Source organism: Canis aureus, chromosome 13 (assembly GCF_053574225.1).
Source record: "Canis aureus isolate CA01 chromosome 13, VMU_Caureus_v.1.0, whole genome shotgun sequence".
Classification (NCBI taxonomy): Eukaryota; Metazoa; Chordata; class Mammalia; order Carnivora; family Canidae; genus Canis; species Canis aureus.
The window spans coordinates 45,740,337-45,766,189 of NC_135623.1; the positions used below are offsets into that span (position 1 = coordinate 45,740,337).

Consider the following 25,853-nt stretch of genomic DNA (forward strand, 5'->3'; position numbering starts at 1 on the left):
TCCACAATAGCCAAACTGTGGAAGGAGCCTCGGTGTCCATCGAAAGATGAATGGATAAAGAAGATGTGGTTTATGTATACAATGGAATATTACTCAGCCATTAGAAATGACAAATACCCACCATTTACTTCAACGTGGATGGAACTGGAGGGTATTATGCTGAGTGAAGTAAGTCAATCGGAGAAGGACAAGCATTATATGTTCTCATTCATTTGGGGAATATAAATAATAGTGAAAGGGAATATAAGGGAAGGGAGAAGAAATGTGTCGAAATATCAGAAAGGGAGACAGAACATGAAGACTCCTAACTCTGGGAAACGAACTAGGAGTGCTGGAAGGGGAGGAGGGCGGGGGGTGGGAGTGAATGGATGATGGGCACTGAGGGGGGCGCTTGACGGGATGAGCACTGGGTGTTATTCTGTATGTTGGTAAATTGAACACCAATAAAAAATAAATTTATTATAAAAAATAATAAGAATAAAATCATTCAGAAAAAAACAGGCTTGCCAATTAAACTAAGTCCCATCTTGACTTGCTCTGTGTTTTTAACTACCTCTATATTAGAAACGTGAAGTGAAAAACATATCCCACGCTATCTTGTAATAGGCACTGCCCTACAATGGTTAATTCTATGTCGCAATTTGACTGGACCACAGAGTACTCAGGTATTTGGTCATACTTTTTTTTCTGGGTGTTTCTATGAAGATGCTTTTGAATGAGATTAGCATTTAAATCAGTAGATGAGTAAAGCGGATGACCTTCCCTAATGTAAGTGAGGCTCATCCAATCAGTTGAAAGTCTCAATAAAACAAAAAAGGTTGACTTGCCACCAAGTAGGAGAGTAGTGCTTCTTCTTGACTGCTTTCAAACTGGGAAAGGTCTTTTCCTGCCTTTGGGCTTGAACTAAAACGTCAGCTCCTCCTGGGTCTTGAGCCCACCAGCCTTCAGACTGAAAAAACACCTTTCAGTTCTGGTTCTCAGGTCTTCTGGCTCAGACTAACACAACACTAGCAGATCTCCTAGGTCTCCAGCTTGTCAACTCTGCAGATCTGGGTACTTTGTCAGACTCCATAATGACATGGTAATTCCTTATTGAAAATGAATCTCGGGCAGCCCCAGTGGCGCAGCGGTTTAGTGCCGCCTGCAGCCCGGGGTGTGATCCTGGAGACCCAGGATCGAGTCCCACATCGGGCTTCCTGCATGGAGCCTGCTTCTCCCTCTGCCTGTGTCTCTGCCTCTCTCTTCGCTCTCTCTGAATAAATTAATTAATCTTTAAAAAAAAAAAAGAAAATGAATCTCAAATACTCTCCCATGTGTGTGTATGTGTGTGTGTGTGTGTGAGTGTGTGTGTGTGTGCGTGTGTTCATTGGTTCAGTTTCACTGGATAATACCCCAAATAATCTCCTATCGCCCACCTCCCCATTAAAACATTCCCGTGTAGAGCAATAAAATGCTCCAGACCTTTCTTCCCCGTTTTGAAAGATATTACATTCATTGTCTTCTTTTCCTCCTCTCCATCCCAGCTATCCCACAACCTTCTGAAAAAAATATTCCTACCCCATCTCTCTGTAATTATGTAGTTAGAACATGAGCTGGCATCTTTTTGAAAAGAGCTGGTTCTTTTTGAAACCACAGTTGTTTGGCTGTGGGGAGAGGAACATCTGATCCAAGCCAATCTGAGGCCTTACAACATGTGAGCTCTGTGTTTTTGTTAATTTAAAAACTGAAGAGAGTTGATTGAAGTCCTTTTCTGCTAGCAGCCATGTGGAGGAATCAGAGTTGGATTACAATTAGAATACAGAATTCTAAGAGCATGAAGCAAATGCACTGAAGCAGAGGCGACAGCTGAAAAAAAGAACCCTACTGATAAGACCCAATTCCCCTGTCCCATTGACTCCTCTGTGTCTCGGTGACAGCAGTCAATCGCCTTTTGGCCAAAGCTGGTTTGAACTAGGTGTCCGTCAACTGCAATCAGAGCAGAAGCAGCAAACCCCTACTGTGTGCAAATCATTATGGAAATTTATATAATTGAACTAAACACAACCAAACTAAATTCAACTATTTTATATCATCTGTTTTCCATGAATTGATATTTTTCAAAAAATGAAATGTGTTCACTATTTGCCCTAAAAACATCATTAACATTGAGGCTACCTGAAATGCAAATTTTACCCAAAAAGGATCTCTCTTTGCTTGTATATATAAGGAACTTACCAAATCAGAAAGCACAATCAGAAAACACAAGGAGTTCCACGTTCCCTGGTGAACACTATGAGGTCCCATTAAAAATACTATAAAAAAGTAATACAATAGTAAAAAAAAAAAATTCTATAGATATTCCACAATCTCTGAATTTCTCAGGAAAATCACACATATTTATGAAATGAGGACATCAATAAATAAATATCTTCTTAGTACTTTACAAATTTAACATTTTCTTCTCAGTTGGATAAAAGATAAACTTTATTATCCCCTTATACATCCTAGAATCCCTGTTACAGAGAAAGCATTTAAAAGCAGTTATTAGGGCAGCCCTGGTGGCTCAGCAGTTTAGCGCTGCCTTCAGCCCGGGGCCTGATCCTGGAGACCCGGGATCGAGTCCCGCGTTGGGCTCCCTGCGTGGAGCCTGCTTCTCCCTCTGCCTGTGTCTCTGCCCCTCTCTCTGTGTCTCTCATGAATAAATAAAATCTTAAAAATAAATAAATAAATAAAATAAAAGCAGTTATTAATACATCAGGCCATATGAAAAATAAACTGGCCCTGAGCTTCCTCTTCAACAAGATCAATGTTATTCTGTGAAATAGGAAAGATGGTGGCTTGGATAACTAAAATTCAAATAAACACACAACCTTCAGTACTCAAATCCAGTTAACTTAAAAGTCTATAACCATTTATTGTTTTTATAAACTTGCTAACAATGGTTTTAATGGCTGATTTCTCTAATCTCAATCCCTATATATTTTCCTGAATGATGTGCTAAGCAGCACAACTGCGAATAAAGAGAACATAAAAAAGAAGCAAACACACATATGCACTTCACAAATAAATTTGGTAAGAACTTAGTCACAAAGGGTTTGTACCGGCTCAGGATCATAGTTCCAAGTCATTTCTTTTTCACTCATTCTAATTTCACCAATAGGAGAGATAAGCAGATAATCTGAGAATAGGTAAGAGAGGAAAAACAAGCTTCAAAGTAGCTGGTATTTTTAATAAGGCAACTGAAATAAGGAGATATTGAGAGACAAATGAGTTACTAAAACCTTTAACAAAATACAAAGCCCCAGATCACATGCATAGATGAGAAGGGTTAGGTATTATTCCACATTTTCATTTTATAGAATTTCAGGAAATGTTATGAGCTTCATTTTTCCAATAGCACCCTGAGAACAAGTAATAAATAGAATATCTCAAGTTCAGTTCAAAGAACTATATTTTCACAAATTCCCAATCCTATCCTCATTAAGATCTCTCACACAATAACCATTCTTCTAGGAGAGTAGCAGGGGGGATTATCAGAGAAGATAGAAAGATTAGCACCTGCTAATACTAATATCCAATTCAAAAGTATTTGTCCATATGGTTCTAATCCAGTAAACACATTTTACAATTATGAGCCGTTGGCATTTTTGTGGTATACAGCATTCAATCTAAACAATGAGATGTTCAGAAGGGTTTTGAGTCTCTCTACTAAGGAAAGCATTTTAATCAGAGTCTGTCAAAATGAGATTAGAGTTAATATAAGTAACATCAATTAAAGGTTTGGTAGAAAAGATTAAATTCAGTAAGTCTTAAACACTTAGTTATTTCAGAAGATTAATATAAGAAGGAAAAAACATGGATTCTTCACACATCTCACAAGAAGAGAATGTGTATATAAAGGAGGTGCAGAGCATAAACATATATACTTACCTATGTATAGAATCTTTACAGAGGATACATGGAAAACTGAAAGAATGGTAGCCTCTGGCCTAAAGGACTGGGGGGGACCAGTGAACTGGGCTAAGGACACTAACTTTTCATTCTATATTCTTTTAATTTATGACTATATTTCCAATTTAATTCAATAAACACATTTAAAATAAAAGACATGAACCATGAATACAAATAACTTCTATGAAAGTAAAATGTGTAAGTTACATGGAAAAGATAGATAGATACAAAACGCACAACTGGATTAGAGATGGATTCATCTACAAAAAGAGGGAAACTGCCAATCAGGAGATGGTACACGAGATGGGCCTTAAATGATGGACAGAGCAGATATGTAACAGAAATCATCCCAGGGAAGAGACCACCTGAACAGAGGAGACACACAGGTGGGAAAGGATGGATCACGTTCAGGAAAGTATTTGTGTAAACGTTCAAGGCGCCTTTAAGGTGCCATATTCTTTTTCGATGGCTGCATGACAAATTACCACGTGAGCAGAGCCTTAAATCAAACATGAATTTATCATCTTATGGTTTCTGTGATCAGGAGTCCATGTCACATCGGCCCTTTGCTCAGGGACTCCTTAGGGCTGAAAGCAAAGTATCTGCCAGGGCTGGGGTTTCACCTAATGAGTGGGGTCCTCCTCTAGAATCGCCGGTTGTGGGCAGAGTTTGGTTCCTTGCAGGATTGCTAAGACTGCCTCCTATCCTCAGACCGTAACACTATCCCCTTCAATTGGGTTGTACTTGCGTCAAGGGTGTGATAATGCATCATATTCACACACCTGTTGTGCGAGCACACAAAGAAGACATCCAGGAGCTGCCCAAGAGAAGAGGATTGTGCAGTGCATGTACATCAGAGTAGAATCTTTGCGAACATCTTAGAAGTCCGCCCAGCATGGATGATAACAGAAGATGGGAGTTACAATTCTCTAGGGCTGTACCAAAGTCCAGCTCCATAGTTTTCCCCTGTTATTTCTCTGTTCCCAAAGATGCTGCTGCTCGTAAAATGTATATACACAATGAACAACTGCAGCAGAGAATCTTCCTACATTTGGTGACTGTCTATCCTTCGACTACCAATGGTAGTCACTTCTTGCATGGCCTATTTTACTAACTGCGGATATCTGCCCCTCTCTCACAGCCCACAAATTCCCACAAATTCCCAATAGGAACCATTCTTACCTCTGAATATGGTAATTCCTGGCTGGCTTCTCCATTACTGTTAGATTAATACTGAGCTTATTAAGGACCTCCTCTTCACAAAGACGTGGAGTCTTTGTTGTATATTTTTCCCTTCTATTACTGGCCGTTTTTTTTGTTTTTGTTTTTTTGTTTTTGTTCTTTTTGCCTTGTGTTAGTTCATGACACAAAAGCAATTTTAGGTGTTCTATGGTTCTCTAGACCCCATCTTATCTATCCAAGAAAGAAATGCAAATTTGCAAAATGTCAGGTCTAGAGCCATATGGAAGATTAAGTATACACATAATTAATATTTTTGAAGTGCTGATTATGACTCTTTTGGAGCCTAAGTTTCAGAAATACTCACTTCTATGATGTAGCAGCTTATATTTTTCTCATAGACAAAAATGAAAAAGTTTGGTAACTTTTGCCTGCTGATTTAGATGACAAATAGGCTGTTAGACAAGTAGAATACCATGAAAAGAAGGCTACCTTATATAACACTTAGTCTCTCAGAACAACACGGCACAAGGTTTGAGATCTTCTTCAGCTATTTCCACTGCTATACTGATTTAACAAGGTGATCTGCATTCTTCAATCTTGTTTTATTTAATTTTTTTTTAGCTAAACTCTACATCCAATGTGAGCCCTGAACTCACAACCCTGAGATCAAGAGTTGTGTGCTCCACCAACTGAGCCAGTCAGATGCCCCCGTATTCTCCAATTTTAAACAGAGCACTGGTATGTCTTCTTCTAGGTAAAGAAGTATTCATTAAAAATCACTATTTGATGGTAAAATAAACACTGCTAGCATAATTAAAATTTTAATAGTCTTGGCTTATAAACAATGGCTTTCAAATTTGCAAACAGACTGTCAGGCCACGTACAAGAGTCAGCTTTTTTGAGTAGCAGTTTTATAGCATAAACAGGTAATTAAGCCAACAAATACCAAATGAGTCCCCACTAAGTGTAAGACACTGGTCTACTAGGTAGGTGACAGTGCAGGGGGAAAATTACAGGATGAGTCAAACATGAATCCTAACCTCACATTATTTATAAGTGAAAAGAAAATTCTGAGGGTGGTGGGATCAACCTAATTTTCCTTTCCCTTCTGTAGCAGACAGATTCTGTAGGTGATCCCCATGGTCCCCAACTCCTGGTTCCTAGTCCTTACATGACCCTTCTCCCCTTGAGTGTGGGCAGGACCTGTGATATGTTTGTAACCAAAAGAATTTGGTAAAGGTGACAGGAAATGTCCATAATTATTGTACTTGAGCATGCAATTATATTACATAATATTGTAGCACCCATCCTGACTCTCCTTTGCTGGCTTTGAGGAAGCAAATGGCCATGGTCAGAATGTCACATGAGCTGGAATGACAGGAGGTGTCAGCCAACAGGATGCTGAAGCCTCCAGTCCTACAATAGCAAGGAACCACCATCTGCCAACAATCTAAGTAACTGTTTCCCAGTCCAGCCTCAGTTGAGAACTATTGTCTTGGCAAACACCTCGATTCAAGTTTTGTGAGATCTTTAGCAGAGGGCCTACAGAAACCAAAAACACGTTGTTTAAGACTAAGTTTATGGTGATACTGTTGCATAGCAAGAGGTACACAAAAACATCTTCATTCTTATTCAAATTGCTCACATCTTTTTTAAGATTTTATTTATTTATTCATGAGAGACACAGAGAGAGAGGCAGAGACACAGGCAGAGGGAGAAGCAGGCTCCCTGCAGGGAGCCCCATGCAGGACTCGATCCCAGCACCCTGGGATCATGTCCTGAGCCAAAGGCAGACGCTCCACCACAGAGCCCCCCAGGCATCCCCAAATTGCTCACGTATCTTATGAGGTAAATTCAAGTATCCTAAACATCGCATCACCCCTGATATAATAGGATGCCCCCAGCCTACACACACGAGTAAAGCAGAGTCAGTTACACAGTCAAGCAAAGCAAGCTTATGTAAAAAGCAAGCTCCAATTTGTCGCCAATACTGCCAGAAGGAGCAGGCTGGTTACCTGATGAACAGTCCAAAAACCAAAGATCAGCGGCTCTTCTCAAAGAGCAAGCAGCTTCCACTTCCTGACTAAATGTTTGTTCACAAGGAGCCACCAGGCCTGTTGACCATGAATGAATGGAAAACCTGAAGGGTTGGGGGACACCACAGTGGCTGGTTAGGTGCGGAAGAACACTCGGATTCCCACTTACCCAAAGAAAGTAAAAATATATACCTCCTGGTAAAACACAGCTATTTTCCTTCTTGTCTAAAAGCCATCTTTACTTGTATTTTTTTCTTTTATTGAGGTATAACTGACGAATACAATGGCACAATATTTGAAGCACACGCAATGCCATGATGTGACACACGTATACATAGTAAAAGGATTTCCACAGCCAAACTTACTACATATCCATCTCCTCACATATTTACCTCTCTTTTGTTTCAACTACCTTTTCTTAAACGCAATGGGACCCAGTTTGGGACATGCATTCATTACAAATGAGCCAGAGTTCTTACCATCACTTTTTCAGAAGTCACATCACTGCAGGCTCATTGCAACACAAATATTTTCACAAACAGTGGAAGTGATATATTAGTACAATTTCATCAGGATAATAAGCATAACTAAAAACAATTACCAAGATTTATTTTTTTTTATTATTCAGTAGTGAGAGGAGGAAAAGTACTCAACTGTTAACGTACTTATTTAACTCTCACTTTTTAAAGAGTAAAGTCAGTTAAGTAAAACACAAAATGTGTGACAAAATATATGCTTAGAATAATGTAGTTTTTTCCTTTGCAAAAGGAGATTCACTACATTATGTCATTTCATTTTTCTGTGTATAGCAAAAGTGAATCAATAACCTATTTCCAAATGGGCAGCTAATAAAATTAACTTTTACTGCATATTTAAGAAAGTTATTTAATCTCTTCTAATTACATAGACACACAAAGGCTTTTTGCAAATCATTAACAGTTAAGAAATACTTTCATTACACTTTAGGTAGGTAAAATATTCTTGGTTGTCTGAGAAAACCATTCCTATAATATTAGTAAATGCACAATCACATTTCCAAATAGCAGAAAATAAAAGCAACATTAATTGGAAAGAATATACATTTGGTCTAAGTAAAGCTTGAAGGCACAACCAGAGATGAGCATGGAAAGCATAACTTGATCTGCACGCTCCCCCTGGGCCTCGAGGTATCTCTCTCTGAATGCCCTGCCTGCAAACATCTAGGTCAGTCCCACGGCTTAAACAACAACATCCTAAATAGGGCATGAGAAGAAATCAAATGCACAATAAAGTAAACAAATATATCTCCCAGATACAGGGAAGCATTTAAATGTGACAATGTAAAAATGCAGCATAGAGAAGTCAGAAGCAAACCGAAACAAAAAATATTTCGAAAGCTTTCTAAAATAAAAAATTTAAAATAGGCAGGGTAAAGGAAGAATAACTTATAGACAGCTATTCTCACCTTAGTGAGGGGCAGGAGTCACATACGGGTCTACATATAAAGTAGTAACCTAGTAAAACAAACTGAAAAATTCAAACCACAGTACAAAACAAGGGCCTCAGCCTAAATTGACGGTTCTACCGTATTTGTTGGAATCCTTTCCAGAAGCCTCTGGACTTCTGCTTTTTTAGATCTGTGATAAGCACCAATCGTTGATTTAATCGATAGTTAATCAATATTGAATTAGTCAATATTGGTTAATTAACTATTAATGAACAGTAATCAACTATTAATCAACATTATGTATCTTAGTATCTCTGCTACTAAGATACATAATTACATGCGAGGCCATTCTGTCTCAAAACTGTGCCCTGACCTGCACCAAGCATCTCACATATCCAACAGAATGACCTAAATAGGTCTTACATTATACACAACAGGGGTCTACAAACTTTCTCTATAAAGTGCCAGAGAGTGAATATTTTAGGCTTTAGGGAGCCACACAGTCTCTGCTAGAGCTATCCAACACTATGGCATGAAAAGAGTCTTAGAGAACGTGTAAATGAATGGGTATGGCTGTGTTCCAGTAAAACTTTATCTACAAAAAAAGCAATATACAGGCTAGATTTGGACCTCAAACCATAGTTTGTCAATTCCTAAAAGGAACTCTCAAGGGACCCCACACCTCAAATTTTTCTCCAAGTCTAATAAATAGCTGAAAAGTCTGCCTTTGGTAGAGAAGAAAACTGAACAACTTTTATTCTACCGTGAAATTGCCAAGATCATATACCAGCTATACAGCAGACCTAGGGATCTACGGGCCTCCCTGAACAAACAAGCAAAGACATTATGGCAGACGAGAAATGAAGAAGGATAAAGATGGTAATTTTAACCAATAACAAATAGATACTGAAAATCTTTACACCCACAGAAATCCTATCTGCCTAAAAATAACTGTATTTTTCCTGCCAATATTTAATAATACATACCCTTCCCCCTCCTACTTTTTTCCACTCCTTCTATTGCTTACCTTGTGTAAAAACAGATAAAATGAGCACGTGATGGTAGTAATAGCTTCCTCACTTGTCTCCCTGCTTCCAGGAATGAGCTACCTAAAACACAATTCTGTTCTGTTTATAATAAGCTGCCAATTTAGCAATGGGGAAGCCTATGGACTCTTGGGTCATGGAGAACTTAATACGGATCTAGATTCTATTATTTATTAGCTGTGTGACCCTGGGCAGGTTACTTAACCTCTCCAGCTTCTATTTCCTTTTCCAAAAACGAGTTTTTGAAAAAATCATAAAGTTGTGATAAAAAGTAAATAAGGGAATTCATGTAAAGTACTCATCAAAATATCTGATACATTATTGTCATTCAAGAAATGTGTGCTATGATTATGGTAACCGTGGGGTTAACATTTTTTAAAACCTGTCTGCATATTCTTTGAAATTCCTCCCCCTGAGAGGCGGGATCTATGTGCCCTCCCCTTGAATCTGGGTCGGCCTTAGTAAGTTGCCTGTAACGATGAGAATACAGCAGAGGTGATACTGGATGATTTCTGAGACGAGGTCAGAAAAAGCCATTCTGCTTCCATCTGAATCTCTTGAGACACTCACTCAGGGGCCACGTAAGAATTCCAGGTACTCTGACACTGCCCCACTGGAGAGACCACATGTAAGCACTATTCAGGTGAGCATCCACCGGCCATGTGACTGAGCCATCTTCAACTCATCCAGCTAAGCCTTCAGATGACCACAGCCAACATCTGCCTGCAACTACCTGACCACAACATTGTGAGCAAAACAGAATATTACTTTGAATAATTAAGTTTCGGGTAATTGGGTAGGTAGGCACCAATAGCAACCAGAACAAAACTTTAGTATATGCAGTGATATAACAAAACTCTAAAACATGTAGCATTGGCCAGGTGCCTCAGCAGCCTCACAAGTAATCCAAGGTAAAGACAGGCCTGGCTTAAAGACGTTTATTGCTGCGACTTTTACCTAATGGAGCAAACCCCAATAAAATCCACCAGAATAGCAAAAAGTAAATGTTCGCGGGAACTGTATTAACAAAGCATCCCCCAGCTTTAACTTAAATAGATGGAATAAGTACAAAAAGAAAAGAAGCCTTTGGGCACCCAAACTTCTACAGGTAGGAAGCAGGCCTAGGAAGCTACCCAACTGCAGACATACACCATTTCCTAAGGAAATGAAAGCATGATTCAGAAGGAAGAATCAAGAACCCAAATGGCAGGACCAAGAGCAATGGAAAACAATTCCTAATGAGCAGTACTAAACCCTAATCAACACACGGGCAACATCTGTCCAGCTGGATTTCAAAACTGCAATTGTCTCGTGAATGCTATGTAGCTCTCATTTCTTTCATTTTAGAAAGGGGTGTCTACTGTGGTTATCCTATCCCTGAATCACCAATGCAGAGTGGCTAGGTGGGGAGCAGAAAACATCTTTTTGGTTCACAGATCTTCATGTCAAGAGAAACCATATCTAAGGAACTGCATATCATGGGCCTCATATACATACAGAGTTGATTTAGATGAATGGATCTTGAGCTCATGCCAGAACAAATAAACCTTCAGGATGGAAGAGGACTTTGGAGAGAATGGATTTTGCATTTGAGAGAATTGTAAATAATTTGTGACCAAAAGAAGGACTGTGGTGGTTTTAAAAGACGTCTGCATGTTTTAAACGCTTTTTTTTTTTTTTTTGACACTTCTCCCACCAAGAGGTGTGGTCCGTCTGTGTCCACTCCCCTTGAATCCAGCCCAGTTTTAGCGACAAGCTTGTAAAACTAAAACACAGCAGAAATGACATGATTATTAACTTCCAACTCTTGGTCAGAAAAGCCCACAAAGTTTTTGCTTGATTCTCTTGAGACACTTGCTCCAAGCAAAGCCTGCTGCTGTGTAAAAAGTCTGATTACCCCAAAACCACCATGCTGGAGAGGCCACATATAGGTAGTCCAGTCAGCAACAAAGCTGAAGGCCCCAACAGGCAGCATCACCTACGAGCCATGTGAGTGAGCCCGATCAGATGTCCAGGCTGCTGGAACCTACACAGCTCTGAGCCCCTGTGACATGTGACTGCAAGTGACAGAGTCTTAATGAGGAATGTCTAGCAAGCACACTACTGCCCAGTAACAAACTACTGACCTACAAAACCATGAGCAATATAAAGTAGTCGTTTTAAACTTCTAAGTTTTACATAAGGTCTCGTACGGTAGTAAGCAAAATAATAATGTTGATGTCACTCCCTTTCAATAGCTTCTCATTATTCTTATAATAAAATCAAGTTCCTTTTCTATTATTTACATGATCCAGTCCGTTTACCTTGCTGTTAACTAGTGAGTGGCCTTAGCTGAAATGCAACTTCCTCCTAAAAATATTCCTTTTTAATGCCAAGTATAGGGTAGGGGCCTCTGCTATGCATTCCTATAACATTCTTTACTTTTCCTGTTCTACATCCTCTACAGACAGGAATCGCATCCATCTTATTGGCCAACTGATGTCAATACCCAGTGCATATGGATAAGCATTCATACAGTTTTCCTAAGTATTAAATGAATAATATCATGGGGTAGAAAAAATCCTAATAGCAAACGAAACACAATAGAATAAATTAGTAATAAAGGTAGGTACAAACAATATACTGCATATAAGAGAATGGAGAAGGGAAGACCTCTCTTAAGGATGAATTTTGGTGAGATAACTGGCACAGAATTAATACAGGAAAGTTTATTTTAAAAGGATTAAACATTAAAATTTAAAGGCTACCTAAAATTCAAAGAATAGCTAATGCCTGGCTCCCTAAGGCACAGGATTTTGTTTATAAGTCTAGTTCTATGCCTGTCCAAAGGAAATATCTCAGATTAAAATTTGTTTTGAGCGGCATCGGCGACGGTGGTAGGAGGTTCAGTTATCGCTCGGCAGCTGCCATCGCAGCTTACTTTTAGTTGCTTTTTAAAGACGGAAAACTCATGGTGCAAACTGCTATTTCCAGGGAATCCCTGTGTTGATCATGGGACATCATATCCTTTATGGAAAAATCATCCATCTGGAGAAACATTTTGCTGTCCTTGTCAAACACACTCCTGAAGAGCAGGACTGTGATGAGCTTGGCTGCACCCAGTACCTGGTGACAGCACTTACCAAAACAAGATCCTTTTCAAAACTCGCCCCAAGCCCATTATCACCAACGTCCCCATGAAAGTATGAATGAACCTCGGATTTTCCCTCGAGAGCGGCCAACTCCTTGGACTCGTACTCAGTTGCCACCTTGAGGACAGCTCGGACAGCTCCAGCTCGCCGTTCCCTGGGACCACAGCGAGGGGTCCTGTTTTAAACACAGGCCACCCACTGGGCATGAATTCTGATCCCTTTCTTATGGCAACTGGTTCTCTCGGTGGAAATCTGGCCCCATTTCCAAGGAACCCATCACCTTTTCCATCTTCATCAGGCTCATTGGCTTCAAATCCAGCACCTCTCCCTGCTGGTGCTCGTGACCTAGGCATGGCTTCTTTTCCAAGAGGGATGAATCCCACTGGCGCTGGTGCAGTTTCTTTCCCAAGGCCTGGTGGCCTCTTGGGCCCAGGCCCAGGGCCATCTCTGAACCCTAGGGCAGGGGCTCTTCCAGGCCCAGGATCTCTGTCTAACCCCAGATTAGGGGGTCTCCCAGGGCCAGGTCCTATGTCCAACCCAAAAGCAGGTGGTTTCCTGGGAATGGGTCCTGACCTCAGAAGTGGTGGCCCTATGAGCCCTGGTTCTGGGCCCAACCTGAGAACAGGTATCTTCTTGACTTCTGGTAATGGTCCTCCTGATCCTAGACCAGTTGGCCTGGGACCAAGACCAAGTCCCAATCTGAGATCAGGCTTCGTTGGTACAAACCCTGCCCTGAGGTCAGGTATGTTTCCAGGCCCAGGCCTTGGGCACAACCCAAGGGCAGGCGGCCTGGCCCTAATGTGGACACCAGAGTGGGTGACCTTCTAGGCACAGCATCTGGTCTTAAGAATGGCTGGACCTCAAGGCCTAGATCTTGCCCCTATTCTAAGAGCAGCATGTCTTTTTGAAGCAAATTCAGATGCTTTCTCACAGGCTTCTGGAAACATGGGCACAAGCCCATCCTCTATGGCAAGAGTACCTGGCCCCATAGGCCCAAACTTGGGTCCTGGCTCTCAAGGAATTGGCCTTCCAGGGCCAAATCCATCTCCCATGTCCAGGGATCCCAGCCCCATATGCCCTAATTCAGCTCTTTTTTCAATGCTAATCCCTTTTCAAGGGGAACAGGTTCAGGAGGGCTCAATCCAGCTGCCTTCTCTCAGTATTCTGGCACATTGGCTTCAAATGCAGCTACTTTCCAGAGGTCTGCTAGCCTCCAGAGCTCAAGTCCAACAATTTTCCCAAGAACCTCTGGGCCATTAGGCTGCAATCCAGCTAACTTCCCAAGGGCTAGTGGCTTGCAGGGTCCAAGTCCTGCTGCCTTCCCAAGGTCTACTGGCCCATTAGGCCCTGGCCAGGTTACTTCCCCTAGGTCAGCTCCTGGACCCTGAGCTCTTCTCCAGCAGGCCCCATGGGTATCAACCCAGCTCCTTTTGCAAGGCCAAGTGGAACCCTGGGTCTAAACCCAGCTTCATTTCCAAGGACGAATGGCCCTGTAAGCAAGACTTTGGTCCCATTTCCTAGAGTGGGGAGCTCCCCAGCTGCTTTCCCCAGACCAGGTGGTCCAATGGCTACAATGTATCCAAATAGAATGTTACCCCCTTAAACACATTTTTCTTTCCAGGACCACTTTGGTTTTCAAGCACCATGGTTCTAGGTGGGGCTGTGTTTTAAGTAAAAGGGTAGATGTGGAGCTACAGTCTGAATTACCTATCTGGGGCTCAAGTTCAGATGAGCCATTGTTTTCCTCTGCTTCTTTCTTGACTGAAAGTGAAATGTTATTTGTAGGAGATGGACTACAGCAAGTGGGAATGACCCTGACTTTGAGATTAAAGATCTCCAGCCCTCCAGAAGCCTGCTGTGCTTTTGTCCCACAGCTTTCTGCCTCTTGTTTCTTACTAGTTTCCTGAATTGTTTGTGTGGACTTTTCCTCAGGGATACATTGGCCTGCAGGTCCCAATTAGTATGTAGTCCCCTGCTCATCACTGGAGAATCAGCTCACTGCTCTGTAGAAATGTTGGTGAACCGACCATGCTTCAGCAGCTCTGACCTGGGCAGCTTGGACCTGGTCATCCTCTACTGCCATACCTTTTCCTGGGGGCTTGAACACAGAACAGGGAGGTGGGCAACCACTTCAGAAACCCACCAGATACACGTTCTGCTTGAATGACTGGGCCTGCAACTTCCTTTTCCTGGGACTTAGAGGAGGCCAGAATCAAGGCTCCACAGCTCATCTAACTCCCTCTCCACTAGTACTCTCGATCAGAGAACCTCAAAATTTAAACTGACATGGATGGGAATATGGGAATGAGGGTGGGGGTGGGGGGATTAAGGGGAGAAATCACTGTGCTTCGTTCAGCCTAACGTGAAAGGATGGTTGGTGTTTTTCCTGCATTGTATCTTTTCTTACTGTTTCTTTAATAAATGGGATGAGAGGGCAAAAATAAAAATAAAAATAGGGCAGCCTGGTTGGCTCAGCAGTTTAGCGCCACCTTCAGCCCAGGGCCTGATCCTGGAGACCCGGGATCGAGTCCCACATCAGGCTCCCTGCATGGCGCCTGCTTCTCCCTCTGCCTGTGTCTTTGCACCTCCGCGCCCCCTTTGTGTGTCTCTCATGAATAAATGAATAAAATATTTTTTAAAATAAATAAAATAAAATACAAATGAAAATAAAATTTGTTTAAAAAATAAAAAATAATAAAATCTGTTTTGAGATCTACTGTTTAAACCAAGTTTACCTCTCAGAATAAGGTAATCAACTAAAAATATTTGCTCCAAACATACTTTCACTAACAGTCATGACATAAGAAATATACAAACTCTGAACTTTCCTTTAATTACACATTTTAAAAGTACTTAACTTCCTGATGAATACCCTACAATGGTTTGCTAAATGAATAAATAAGTGAAAGAAAGAGAGTAGGGGATCCCTGGGTGGCTCAGAGGTTTAGCGCCTGCCTTCGGCCCAGGGCATGATCCTGGAGTCTCAGGCTCCCTGCATGAAGCCTACTTCTCCCTCTGCCTGTGTCTCTGTCTCTGTCTCTCTCTCTCTCTCTCTGTGTCTCTCATGAATAAATAAATACAATCTTTAAAAAAAAAGAGAGAGGGAGTAAATGGCTTTATAGATAATAATACTTTTTTGTCCTAGAGGCCTATTATTTAAAATTAATTTAAAGCTCCAACACAACCAGACACTAAAAAAACTACCATCAAAGAAAAGACTGACAGATTGGATTTTATTAAAATTAAAAACTTGTAGACATCAGGAGACATTATTAAAAAACAGAAAACTGGACAGCCCCGGTGGCCTGGAGGTTTAGCGCCACCTTCAGCCCGGGGTGTGATCCTGGAAACCCAGATCAAGTCCCACGTCAGGCTCCCTGCATGGAGCCTACTGCTCCCTCTGCCTCTCTCTCTCTCTATCTATCTCTCACTGTCATTAATAAATAAATAAAATCATTTTTTAAAAAAAAGAAAGAAAACTGGGACGCTTGGATGGCTCAGTCGGTTGAGCTTCTGACTCTGGATCTTAGCTCAGGTCTTGACCTCAGGGTCATGAGTTCAAGCCCTGCATTATGGGAAAAAAAAAAAAAAAACAGAAAACCAAACTATAAATAGGTAGAAGATACTCACAGTGCACATATCTGTCAAAGAACTAGTATCCAGAATATATAAAGCACTCCTAAAAAAAAAAATCAATAAAACAACCCAATAAAAAATAATCAAAATACTTTGTGGGAAAGTGGTAAAATACAGCTACAAATTATTCCTATTCTCGTATGCATGCCTCTTTGCAATGTGGCATGGCTGCTCCTCCAGTTAAGAGGTAGAGTCCATTTCCCCATCCCTGGAATCCGGGCCGGTCATAACTCACATTGATCAACATAATATGGTGGAAGTGATGCTATACAACCTCCGAAGCTAGGTCTTAAGAGATCTTGCAGCTTCCACTTTTACCCTCTTGGAACACTACCCAACTATGTAAGGAAACTCTACTACTTACTTATGAGAAGTCACAAGGAAAAAACAAAGTGCCCGAGTGATAGCCAAAACCCATCTTGGGGCTTTCCAACCCAAGAGACTCCCCCAGCTGTCTGCAGCATGAGAGGGCCTTACCCAACTATGTAAGGAAGCTCTACTACTTACTTATGAGAAGTCACAAGGAAAAAACAAAGTGCCCGAGTGACAGCCAAAACCCATCTTGGGGCTTTCCAACCCAAGAGACTCCCCCAGCTGTCTGCAGCATGAGAGGGCCCACACAAAACCAAGAAAGGAACCTCCAAGTCAACCTTGTAATTGAAAAAAAATAATAAACTGGTTTTGGCTTAAGCAACAAATAAGTGAAACAGACATAATAGGCACTTCATAAAGATAATATCCAAATGGCCAACAAGCATATGAAAAAGTGCTCAACATCATTATTAAGCAGGGAATGCAAATTAAAACACAGTGAAATACCACAATACATCCACCGAATAAAATTCAAAAGGCTGACAATTTTGAGTGTTGACAAGGATGTAGAATACTGACACTTTCTTACATTGCTAGTTAAAAGGGTAAATTTATACAAACTCTCGGGAAAACAGTCTGGCAACATTGGGTGAAAAATTAAAATTATGTCCACTCTGAAACCCAGAAATTCCATTTCTACTTTTATAACCAACAGAAATGCATATATATGTTCACACACAAATGTATACATACATACATACATACCCCAAAAAGCACATGTGTAAGAATGTTCGTGGGAGCACTATTCATAATAGCCCCAAATTAGAAACAACCCAATTGTTCACCAATAAAAGAATGTATAAATTGTGGTATGTTTATACAATAAAACTACACAACAATTAAAAAGTACTACCACTATTTGCAATACCATGCATGAATCTCATGATATAAAACGAGTAAAACAAGCTAAACAAAAAAGACTAATTAGTAGAATTCCATTCCATGTATATGAATTGCAAAAACAAACTAAGTCAAAACTAATGTGAGGAAAGAAGTCACAATAGAAGTCACCTCTCAAGGGTTGCTCGTTGACTGGGAAAGGGTGTAAGGTGGCTTTCCTGGGTGTTGGAAATGTTCTCTATCTTGACCTGGGGAGTCACAGAGTTGTAAGACAAGTTTTGTGTACCTCACTTCACTATACACTATACCCCATTAAAAACAGTTTAAGGGTCGCCAAGATGGCTCAGTTGGTTAAGGGAGTCCAACTCTTGGTTTCAGCTCAGATCATGATCTCAGGGTCATTAGATCAAGCCCAGTGTTGGATTCCACCCTCAGGGTGGAGTCTGCTTGAGATTCTCTCCCTCTTCCCTACCTCGCCCTCCCCTTGTTCTCTCTCTCTCTCTCAAATAAATAAGTAAAATAGTTTTTAAAAATCATCTAAATATCTTGCAAACCAGTTTATCATTATTATGGCACAGAAATAGTACAGACAGCAAAAGTGCCATGACCTACATAAAGCAGCAAGGAAAAAAATTCCCACTGGACCTCCTTTGCCCTTTGATGATATTAAATATCATGACAGCTGAAATGCAGGTGTGCAGGGATCAGCAATAAACTAATGACTGCTTCAGCACCAACTTCAGCTGGTGCACACAGTATCCGAACCATTTAAATGAAACTGAACGTGAACAGGGCTTTAAGAATAATATTTCTCATTTATGTTGCTACCCTACCAAATTTACATGAAATAATCTCATAGGTTTGGATTTTATAAACACACATTAAAATATAATTATCCTTTAATTATCTGACACTCAACACTTAAAGTAAATACTCTGGAATTATGTAAAAGAATGAAGATGTGAACTGTATTTAGCCCATCTGTGTAGCCAGTTTAGATGAATGGTAATCACATACTGCTAATAAGATCGAAGTTGTGGGTTCCAGCCTTACAGGAGTCCATTCCACGCAGAAACAAATACCCCTTGGCATGCTCCTAACAATGCTTTCCAGAGTCTGATAGTTTGTATTACAAGAATCAAAAGAAAAGAGAAGGCACAGTGTATATAGTCAGAATTGCATAAATGTTACAAACAATTTAAAGCATACTGGATTGTTAGCACAATTATTGTTATCACTAAATAAATGAGCTCTCTCTGCTTCCATATGATAATATCAGCAGGATACCATATAGAAAGTAAAATTAGATTTGGGTCATCAAAATGTAGAAGGAAAAAAACTAGCAGACAAATTTGGCCAAACTGATAAACTCAAGAACGGTGTCTCAATAAAGACTACTAATATTTTCTGTTTATATGTTATATTTAAATCGTGTTCTTCTGTCTTCCCCATATTCCAGCAATCTACACTAACAGATTCCCAGATCTACTTGATTTGGAGATTAAATGAGATAATGTAGTAAATTTTTTTTTAAAAAAGAACAGAAAAATCATTCATTTAAAATTCAATATTTATCCAAGCTTAACTGGAATCCAAATTTTCTAATTACTAGATTTGCCCCCAAATAAGTTTAATAGTTCCAAAAAAAAACTTGGGGCAGCCCCGGTGGCTTAGTGGTTCAGCGCCGCCTTCTGCCCAGGGCATGATCCTGGAGACCAGGGATTGAGTCCCACGTCAGGATCCCTGCATGGAGCCTGCTTCTCCCTCTGCCTGTTTCTCTCTCTCTCTCTCTCTAATAAATAAATAAAAAATCTTTAAAAAAAAACTTAAACACTTGAGAAATTGATCCATAATAAACTTACTTGATGCATCTAACTTACTTTGAGAAATATGATGAAATATTCAAGAATGATTTAAAAGTGTTTCAAATCCACATTATTCAAATAGCTTATAAGAGGAAGAATATTGACACATAATAATATAAAGCAACAAGTGAGGTAAGTCATGAGAAAATGCATATAAGTGGAGCCAGAAATTGGAGAATTACTTCTCGTTGACATAAGAAAAGGCATCACCAAGGAAAGGGCATTTGAGTTAGGTTTTAAAAACTAGACACCACAGACTATGTAGCATTACGGCTGGCTTCATTTATTTAAAAAAAAAAAAGGCAGTCACATTTGCCTTCATAACTGCAATGCGATTGTTATATGTAATTACTTATTTGATGTCTCTCTCCCCAACTGGACTCCAAGTTCTGAAAGGGCTTAGACTCTTGCTTTTTCAGTTGTCTCTCCAGTACCTAGCAGAGCTAGATGTAGACATCTAGAAAATGTTTGTTAAATGAATGAGTAACACAAGTGGGAAAGTAACAATTTGCCTACAAAATAAAGAAGAAAAAAGATCAAACAAGTATTTAGGGCCAAGTCACAGATGATCTTGAAAATCAAAACTAAGGAATTTTAACTTTATTTGGTTGTTAATAAGGGCTCGTTGAAGATTTTAAGGAGTGCAGTGACATAACTGGGTTTGTGCTTTAGAAAGTATATCTAAAAGTAATACTATACCATAGATCACAAAAAAAAGAGAGAGAATGGAGGCAATCACAATATCGTTACGGGAGTCTGGATCAAAGATAACAAGGACTTAAAACTAAAATTAAACAGTGGGAATGAAAAGTAAAAATAATAATAACCACGGGGATAGTGCATGGATAAAATCAACAGGGCAATGAGTCTTCCATTTACCCAACATCTTCTGAGCACCTACTATGTGTCTAGGAGCTAGAGACAGGAAATAAAAAGAAGCCACAGTCCTTTACCTCAAAATGCTGATGGTTTCCCCAAATTGTCCATCCACGATGGTACCTTCTTGACCCATTCCCCCCAGGCTGGCCGCCTCTTCCATGATCCCCCGGAGTCCTCAGTCTGGGAGCAGCCCATTGCTCTCCCCCTCAGAGGCATCAGACTTCACTTCCTCTCCATGTTCCACGATCAGATGCAGGTACCTATGACTTCATGCCCAACTGTTTTAGTAACAAAATTCTTAGCCATGGGAATATCCTTTATCAAATAAGTCTATTCTTGCGGCTTGGTCCAGAATTTCCATCTTTTCCATCCACTTGGCTGATCTGTCTTCCTTCAAGACCAGACATATAAAGCACGTCCCCTGGGAAGTTGCTGCAGGCCCCCTTCCCCCTGGTCACTGGCTCTCCTACGCCACCTCCTTAGTGTTGCTGTGACTCTCAGTCCGTATCCCCTCTAAGATGCCCGAGACACCTACTAGGTGATGTTGCTCCTACTGGAACAGGGACCACAGTTGATTTTATTTGTGTATAAACAACACGTAGGAAGGAACTGAACATCACTTGTGGTTTGGAGACATGGGTGCTGGACTCAAAACAAGACCTACAGCTTCCAGGCATGACAAGGTGTCTCACAAGCTGCAGGGCCTGTCCAAGTTTCTTCATCTCTGAGGAACTTATCACTGGGTTGTTGGGAGACTAAGGAACACAATGAATCCGAAAAAAATACTGTAGTTCTTTGAGAAGGATATCTATGAGCATTTGTGATAAATACTACAGACCGTCACAGGAGCTTGAGCATGCATTCTTACTAGGAAAGAATGGGAGACATGGGTAAGTGAGAACCTCATGGAGCAGCCCTTATGCTGGCCCTGGAGAACCTACAGTTTAGACAAGCTTACAAGGAGATGAGGTTGGAGGGGCATCCAGGTAAAGAAGGTAATGAGAACAAATGCCAAGAAGCCAGCAGCAATTCAGCAGCAGCAAATTTTACTGAGGGATTATTACGAGCCACACATTGTTCTGAGTGCTACGCAAACAGCAATGAGGACAGGAAAGGTCCCCATCTTCAGAGGGCTTAGATTCTAACTTGGAAGAACAATGAACAAATAAATACACAGAATTATTTCTGACAGCACCAGGTGACAGGAAGGTGATACGCTGTGGTGACTGGGGAGAAGGGGGTACTCCAGACAGAGCAGTAAATCCACTCTGGGGTGATGACATTTGTCCATCTGAGAAGAGGGTAATGAGACAGGCCCAGAATGGGGAAGAGCATGCCGAAGGAAAGAGCAATGCAAAGGCCCAGAAGCAGGAAAACATCTGAATGGACAGCGTGGCTAAGAGCCGAGAGGCTAAGATACAAACAGTATGACATTAAGGCTGTCACGTCTAAGGAACAGTGAGGTACCAATTCAGACCGAGGCTGAAACAGTGGATAATCCGAGAAAACTAACTGAAGACAAGGACGCCTCACAGGTATCTCTCACACGGCAGGGTGACGTGGGCAGGTGGGAGGTGCTTCCTCTGGAGCAGCCAGGCGGCAAAGCAATGACTGCGGCCTCCTGTCACTGCGGAATAAAAGTTGTCTCACTCACCTTCTCCACGAAAGGAGAAACCGGAGGTCTAGGAAGGGGTGAGGGTGTAAGTCATGACTCACGTTCACCAAGACACAGGGCGGGCACCTCTACTCCCAGGTACACAAGACTAGTAACAGGTTAACTTCGGGGCCAGGGTGTCCAGGTGCCGCTGCTTGGCCCTGCACACCCTGCACACCCGCCCGGCAACCACCTGGCAGCAGGGAGGCGTCACAGACGAGCCCCTGCAGGACACGCCACTGACACCGCGGGGAGGCACCACGAGGAACCCAGGGCCACTGAAAACCTGCAACAGAGAGAAAGAAACTCTGCACTAAGCCCCTGAGATGGTTGGGGCTGCTCACTGTGGCATGTTAACCTCACCTACCATGACTATACACTATAACAATATAGGCAGAATTTTTTTTTTAAAGGTGATAAAGAGCAGAGGTACTCATCACTCTGAGTGGGGAGAAGAGAACGTGAACTACTACTCAGAGCCTTTGACAGATGGCATCTTTTGACATGGTTCTCTGTCTCTCCCAACATCAACGACTTTTATCAGATATGCCCAACTTGGCAGTTCCTGCTCCTAACGGGACAGCGTTATGGGCCATCCATCGACGTGGGCCACCACAACAAAGTACCACCAGCTGGGTGGCTCAGGTAACAAAAATTTATTTTCTCAGTTTTAGAGGCTGCACGTCCAAGGTTGGGAGGCCAGGTCCTCCTAGGACCTCTCTTCCCAGCTTGCAAATGGCTACGGCCTTGCTGTGCCCTCAGCCTGCGGGGCTGGGGGGGGGGCAGTGAAAGGGAGAGTGCAAGCAAGCTCATGCCAGCCAGCCCTCCAGTGTCTCTTATAAGGGTATTAAGCCCACTGTGAGGGCACACCTTTGAGATCTCCAAACCTAATTTTCTCCCCAAGGCCCCATCTCCAAATACCATTACATTGGGGACTAGGGCTTCCATCTGGGGGTGAGTGGAGGGGGGGCTGCACAATGTAGTTCACAGTAGCAGATGTCCTCCCATCCCTGGTTTGTGGTTTGGTCATGTGACCTTCTCTGGCTTCCAGAATGAGGCAGAGGTGACTGCGTAGGCCAGCTCCAAAGCCAGGCCTCAAAAAGCTCTGATATATTTCCACTTGCCCTCCGGTACCTCCATTGCAGGCATGAGAAGACTATGCTATGGCTAGACCACCTCACCAAGGAGGACAGAAACTCAAAAAGCCAACCCCTATTTCGGCAACCTGTGATTGGGAGCAGAGCCACCTCGCCACCAAGCCTAAACCACCCTGCCTAAATCAGTAGGTGCATAAATGATAATAAATGGTTATGTTTGTAATGTGACATACAAACACAAGTGTTGGCCTTTGTTGGGAAACATGACTGCAGTAATAGGGACCGGATGTAACTTCTATCTAATGTCTACAGATAAAGGGCCAAGAAGCGTATCCAGCTCCTTAGGAAAAACCTTATGCTAACAAAGACATCAGGAAAATTAATCTGGACTTCGCCGACTTTTTTTCTTGAAGCTCCTGTTTATTCACCTCTGCTGGTTCTGTGCAATAGCTCCTAAATCCAATTCTAATCCTAGTCAGCAAGATTTGTGAAGATAACAGAGGAGATGGAAGGAAGGAGGGGAAAACATAAAATCATGTGGTACTGCAAAAAAGTATCGACATCAAGGAAGAAAATCAAGTGTACTACAAAACACCAAACATGCTAAAAATGAAGAAGTCCTTGGGTTTGGTCAGGAAAACATCACTAGCTCATTGGAAAGTCATTCTTGGAAAATAGAGAAACAGACACAGGAGAATCAAGAAAAGAGTAAACTGCACATAGATCGAGACAGTGATTGTAGAGGATTTAGTTTAGCCGTGTAACAACGAAAAGAAAGAAATGGGGCAACCACTAGTGGGGCAAGAAATGGAACTCATCTCTTAACACGGAAGACCTGGGCTGGGTTAGTTTTCCACTGCTACATAACAAAGTGCCACAAGCTTACGATCTCCGTTTTTCGGGGCAGAAGTTCAGGGGGGCTTAGCTGGGCTCTCTGCTTATGGCCTCACAAGAGCAAAACCCAGGTGTTGACCAGGCAGAGTTCTTGTCTGGAGGCTCTGGGGAGGATCCATTCCCTTGCTAATTTGGATTATTGGCACAACCAGCTCTATGCAGCTCTAAGACTGAAGTACCATTTCTTTGCGAGGTATTGGCCGGAGGTAGCTCTCAATGCCTAGAGCCTGCACTTCCCTCCCAGCACAGAAGACTCCCCTCCCTCTCTGAGCCAGCAACAAAGCCATCCAGCCGTTTCATGTTCTCAAGCTCTGGCTTCCCCTTCTACAGTCAGTTGGAAAACATTCTGCTTGTACACATTCTACTCATGGGATCATACGAGGTCCATCTAGATCATCTCCGTGTCTTAGGGTCAATTGATTAGTGACCTTAATCATATCCCAAAATTCCTTTAGGTATGTAATGGAACATAATCAAGGAGGTAACATCCAGCATGTGCACAGTCCTAGGGATTATGACAAGAAATCTTGTTATTTTATAGGATTATATATTAAAGTTAGGAAAGGATCCAAGAGTGAAAAGATCTTGAAGATTTCACACATCAGAATCATGTATGATAACGAATTACCAATAATTAGGAAGGGAAGAAATCAAGGAAAAAGCACACCATCCTAGCCATGGCAAAAACAGAGGCTGCCTTTCCTTGGAGATTGAGAGAATGACAAAAGGGGGAGAGTGGGAGGCAAAAGACAGCATTTATGCCAGCTATTTACTTTGCCAAATTTAGTATCATTTTAATTTAGATACAAAGAGACATATTCTCATATTCTGGATTCTCTGAAAAAGTTCCTCCAGATGGTTATACCTCCCTAGAGTGACAGCACCCAGGGTAGCCTTGCACATATTGGGAATTCAATTAAACGCTGCTGACCATCTGATTGAGGATTCAGAGTCTGGAGTAGCTGACTCAATACAAACATATGGCTTAGTTCCCATCAAAGGAAAAAAAAACCAAGTCACTATATTCCCCTAACACAGCCCCTCCTTTGCAATGTGGGAGAAAACAGAATCGAACTAATAAAAATAGACGAATGTAAAAAAGATTAGGGAACAGGCAAACTGCAGAATACAAAACTTCTCTAATTTTATCATAAAGTCAGAATTCTTCAGCTAAGAACCGATGCTAAGACATTTCCTTCTTAATTCTATTCCATCACAGCAGTGGCTCCCGGGCACTGCACTTCAGGGTACCTCAGAGGAGGAAGACACAGTGAGCTCGGGCTGCTCAGGGCTGGAGGACAAGGACACCAATGACGATAAGGTGAGGCTGAGCGATAGTAAGTGTTCAAAGTGTAGGGAAGAAAACAATATTAAACCACTTTAACTCTATAAAGACCCACATAAAGTATTTACAGACAAGAAAAACAAAGGTTCAGACAGGTCAAATACATTTTCTCCAAGGTCATATAGCAAGGATTATAGTAGATTATAACTTCCAATTCGGGAGTGACTGACCCCGAAACTCAATTCTCTCCTAAAGGAGGGATTAACTCATCTCTGGTCGGCTACCTGGACAAGGGTTTAGAGTAAAGTAGAAAGAAACTGTAACAGCTTCTTGGAGAGGCCATTATTTCAAGTGGAACTCAGGAAGATATGTTCAATTTTGAAAAGCAGAGAGGTAAAGTAAGGAGAACAGTTCCCGGGGAAGGAGCATAAGGCACGGAAGCAAGAAATCTGGGTCAACGCGGGGAGGCTGTAAGTAGTTCAGAGAATCTAAAGCACAAATTCCTTACAAGTAAATATATGAAGTCGGACAGTGGTGTAAGGGGCAGTATGGAAAAATACTCTGTATTTACTCTACAGTT

At 41.5% G+C, this 25,853-nt stretch overlaps 1 protein-coding gene and 1 pseudogene across 14 annotated transcripts in view; one reads left to right on the forward strand and one right to left on the reverse strand.

Moving 5' to 3' along the window:
- The window catches only part of ANKS1B (ankyrin repeat and sterile alpha motif domain containing 1B), a 1,050,493-nt gene that overhangs the window by 999,470 nt on the left and 25,170 nt on the right, over positions 1 to 25,853 (reverse strand). The gene's annotated exons all lie outside the window — the stretch shown is intronic.
- On the forward strand, positions 12,805 to 14,354 carry LOC144281650 (decreased expression in renal and prostate cancer protein-like; annotated as a pseudogene).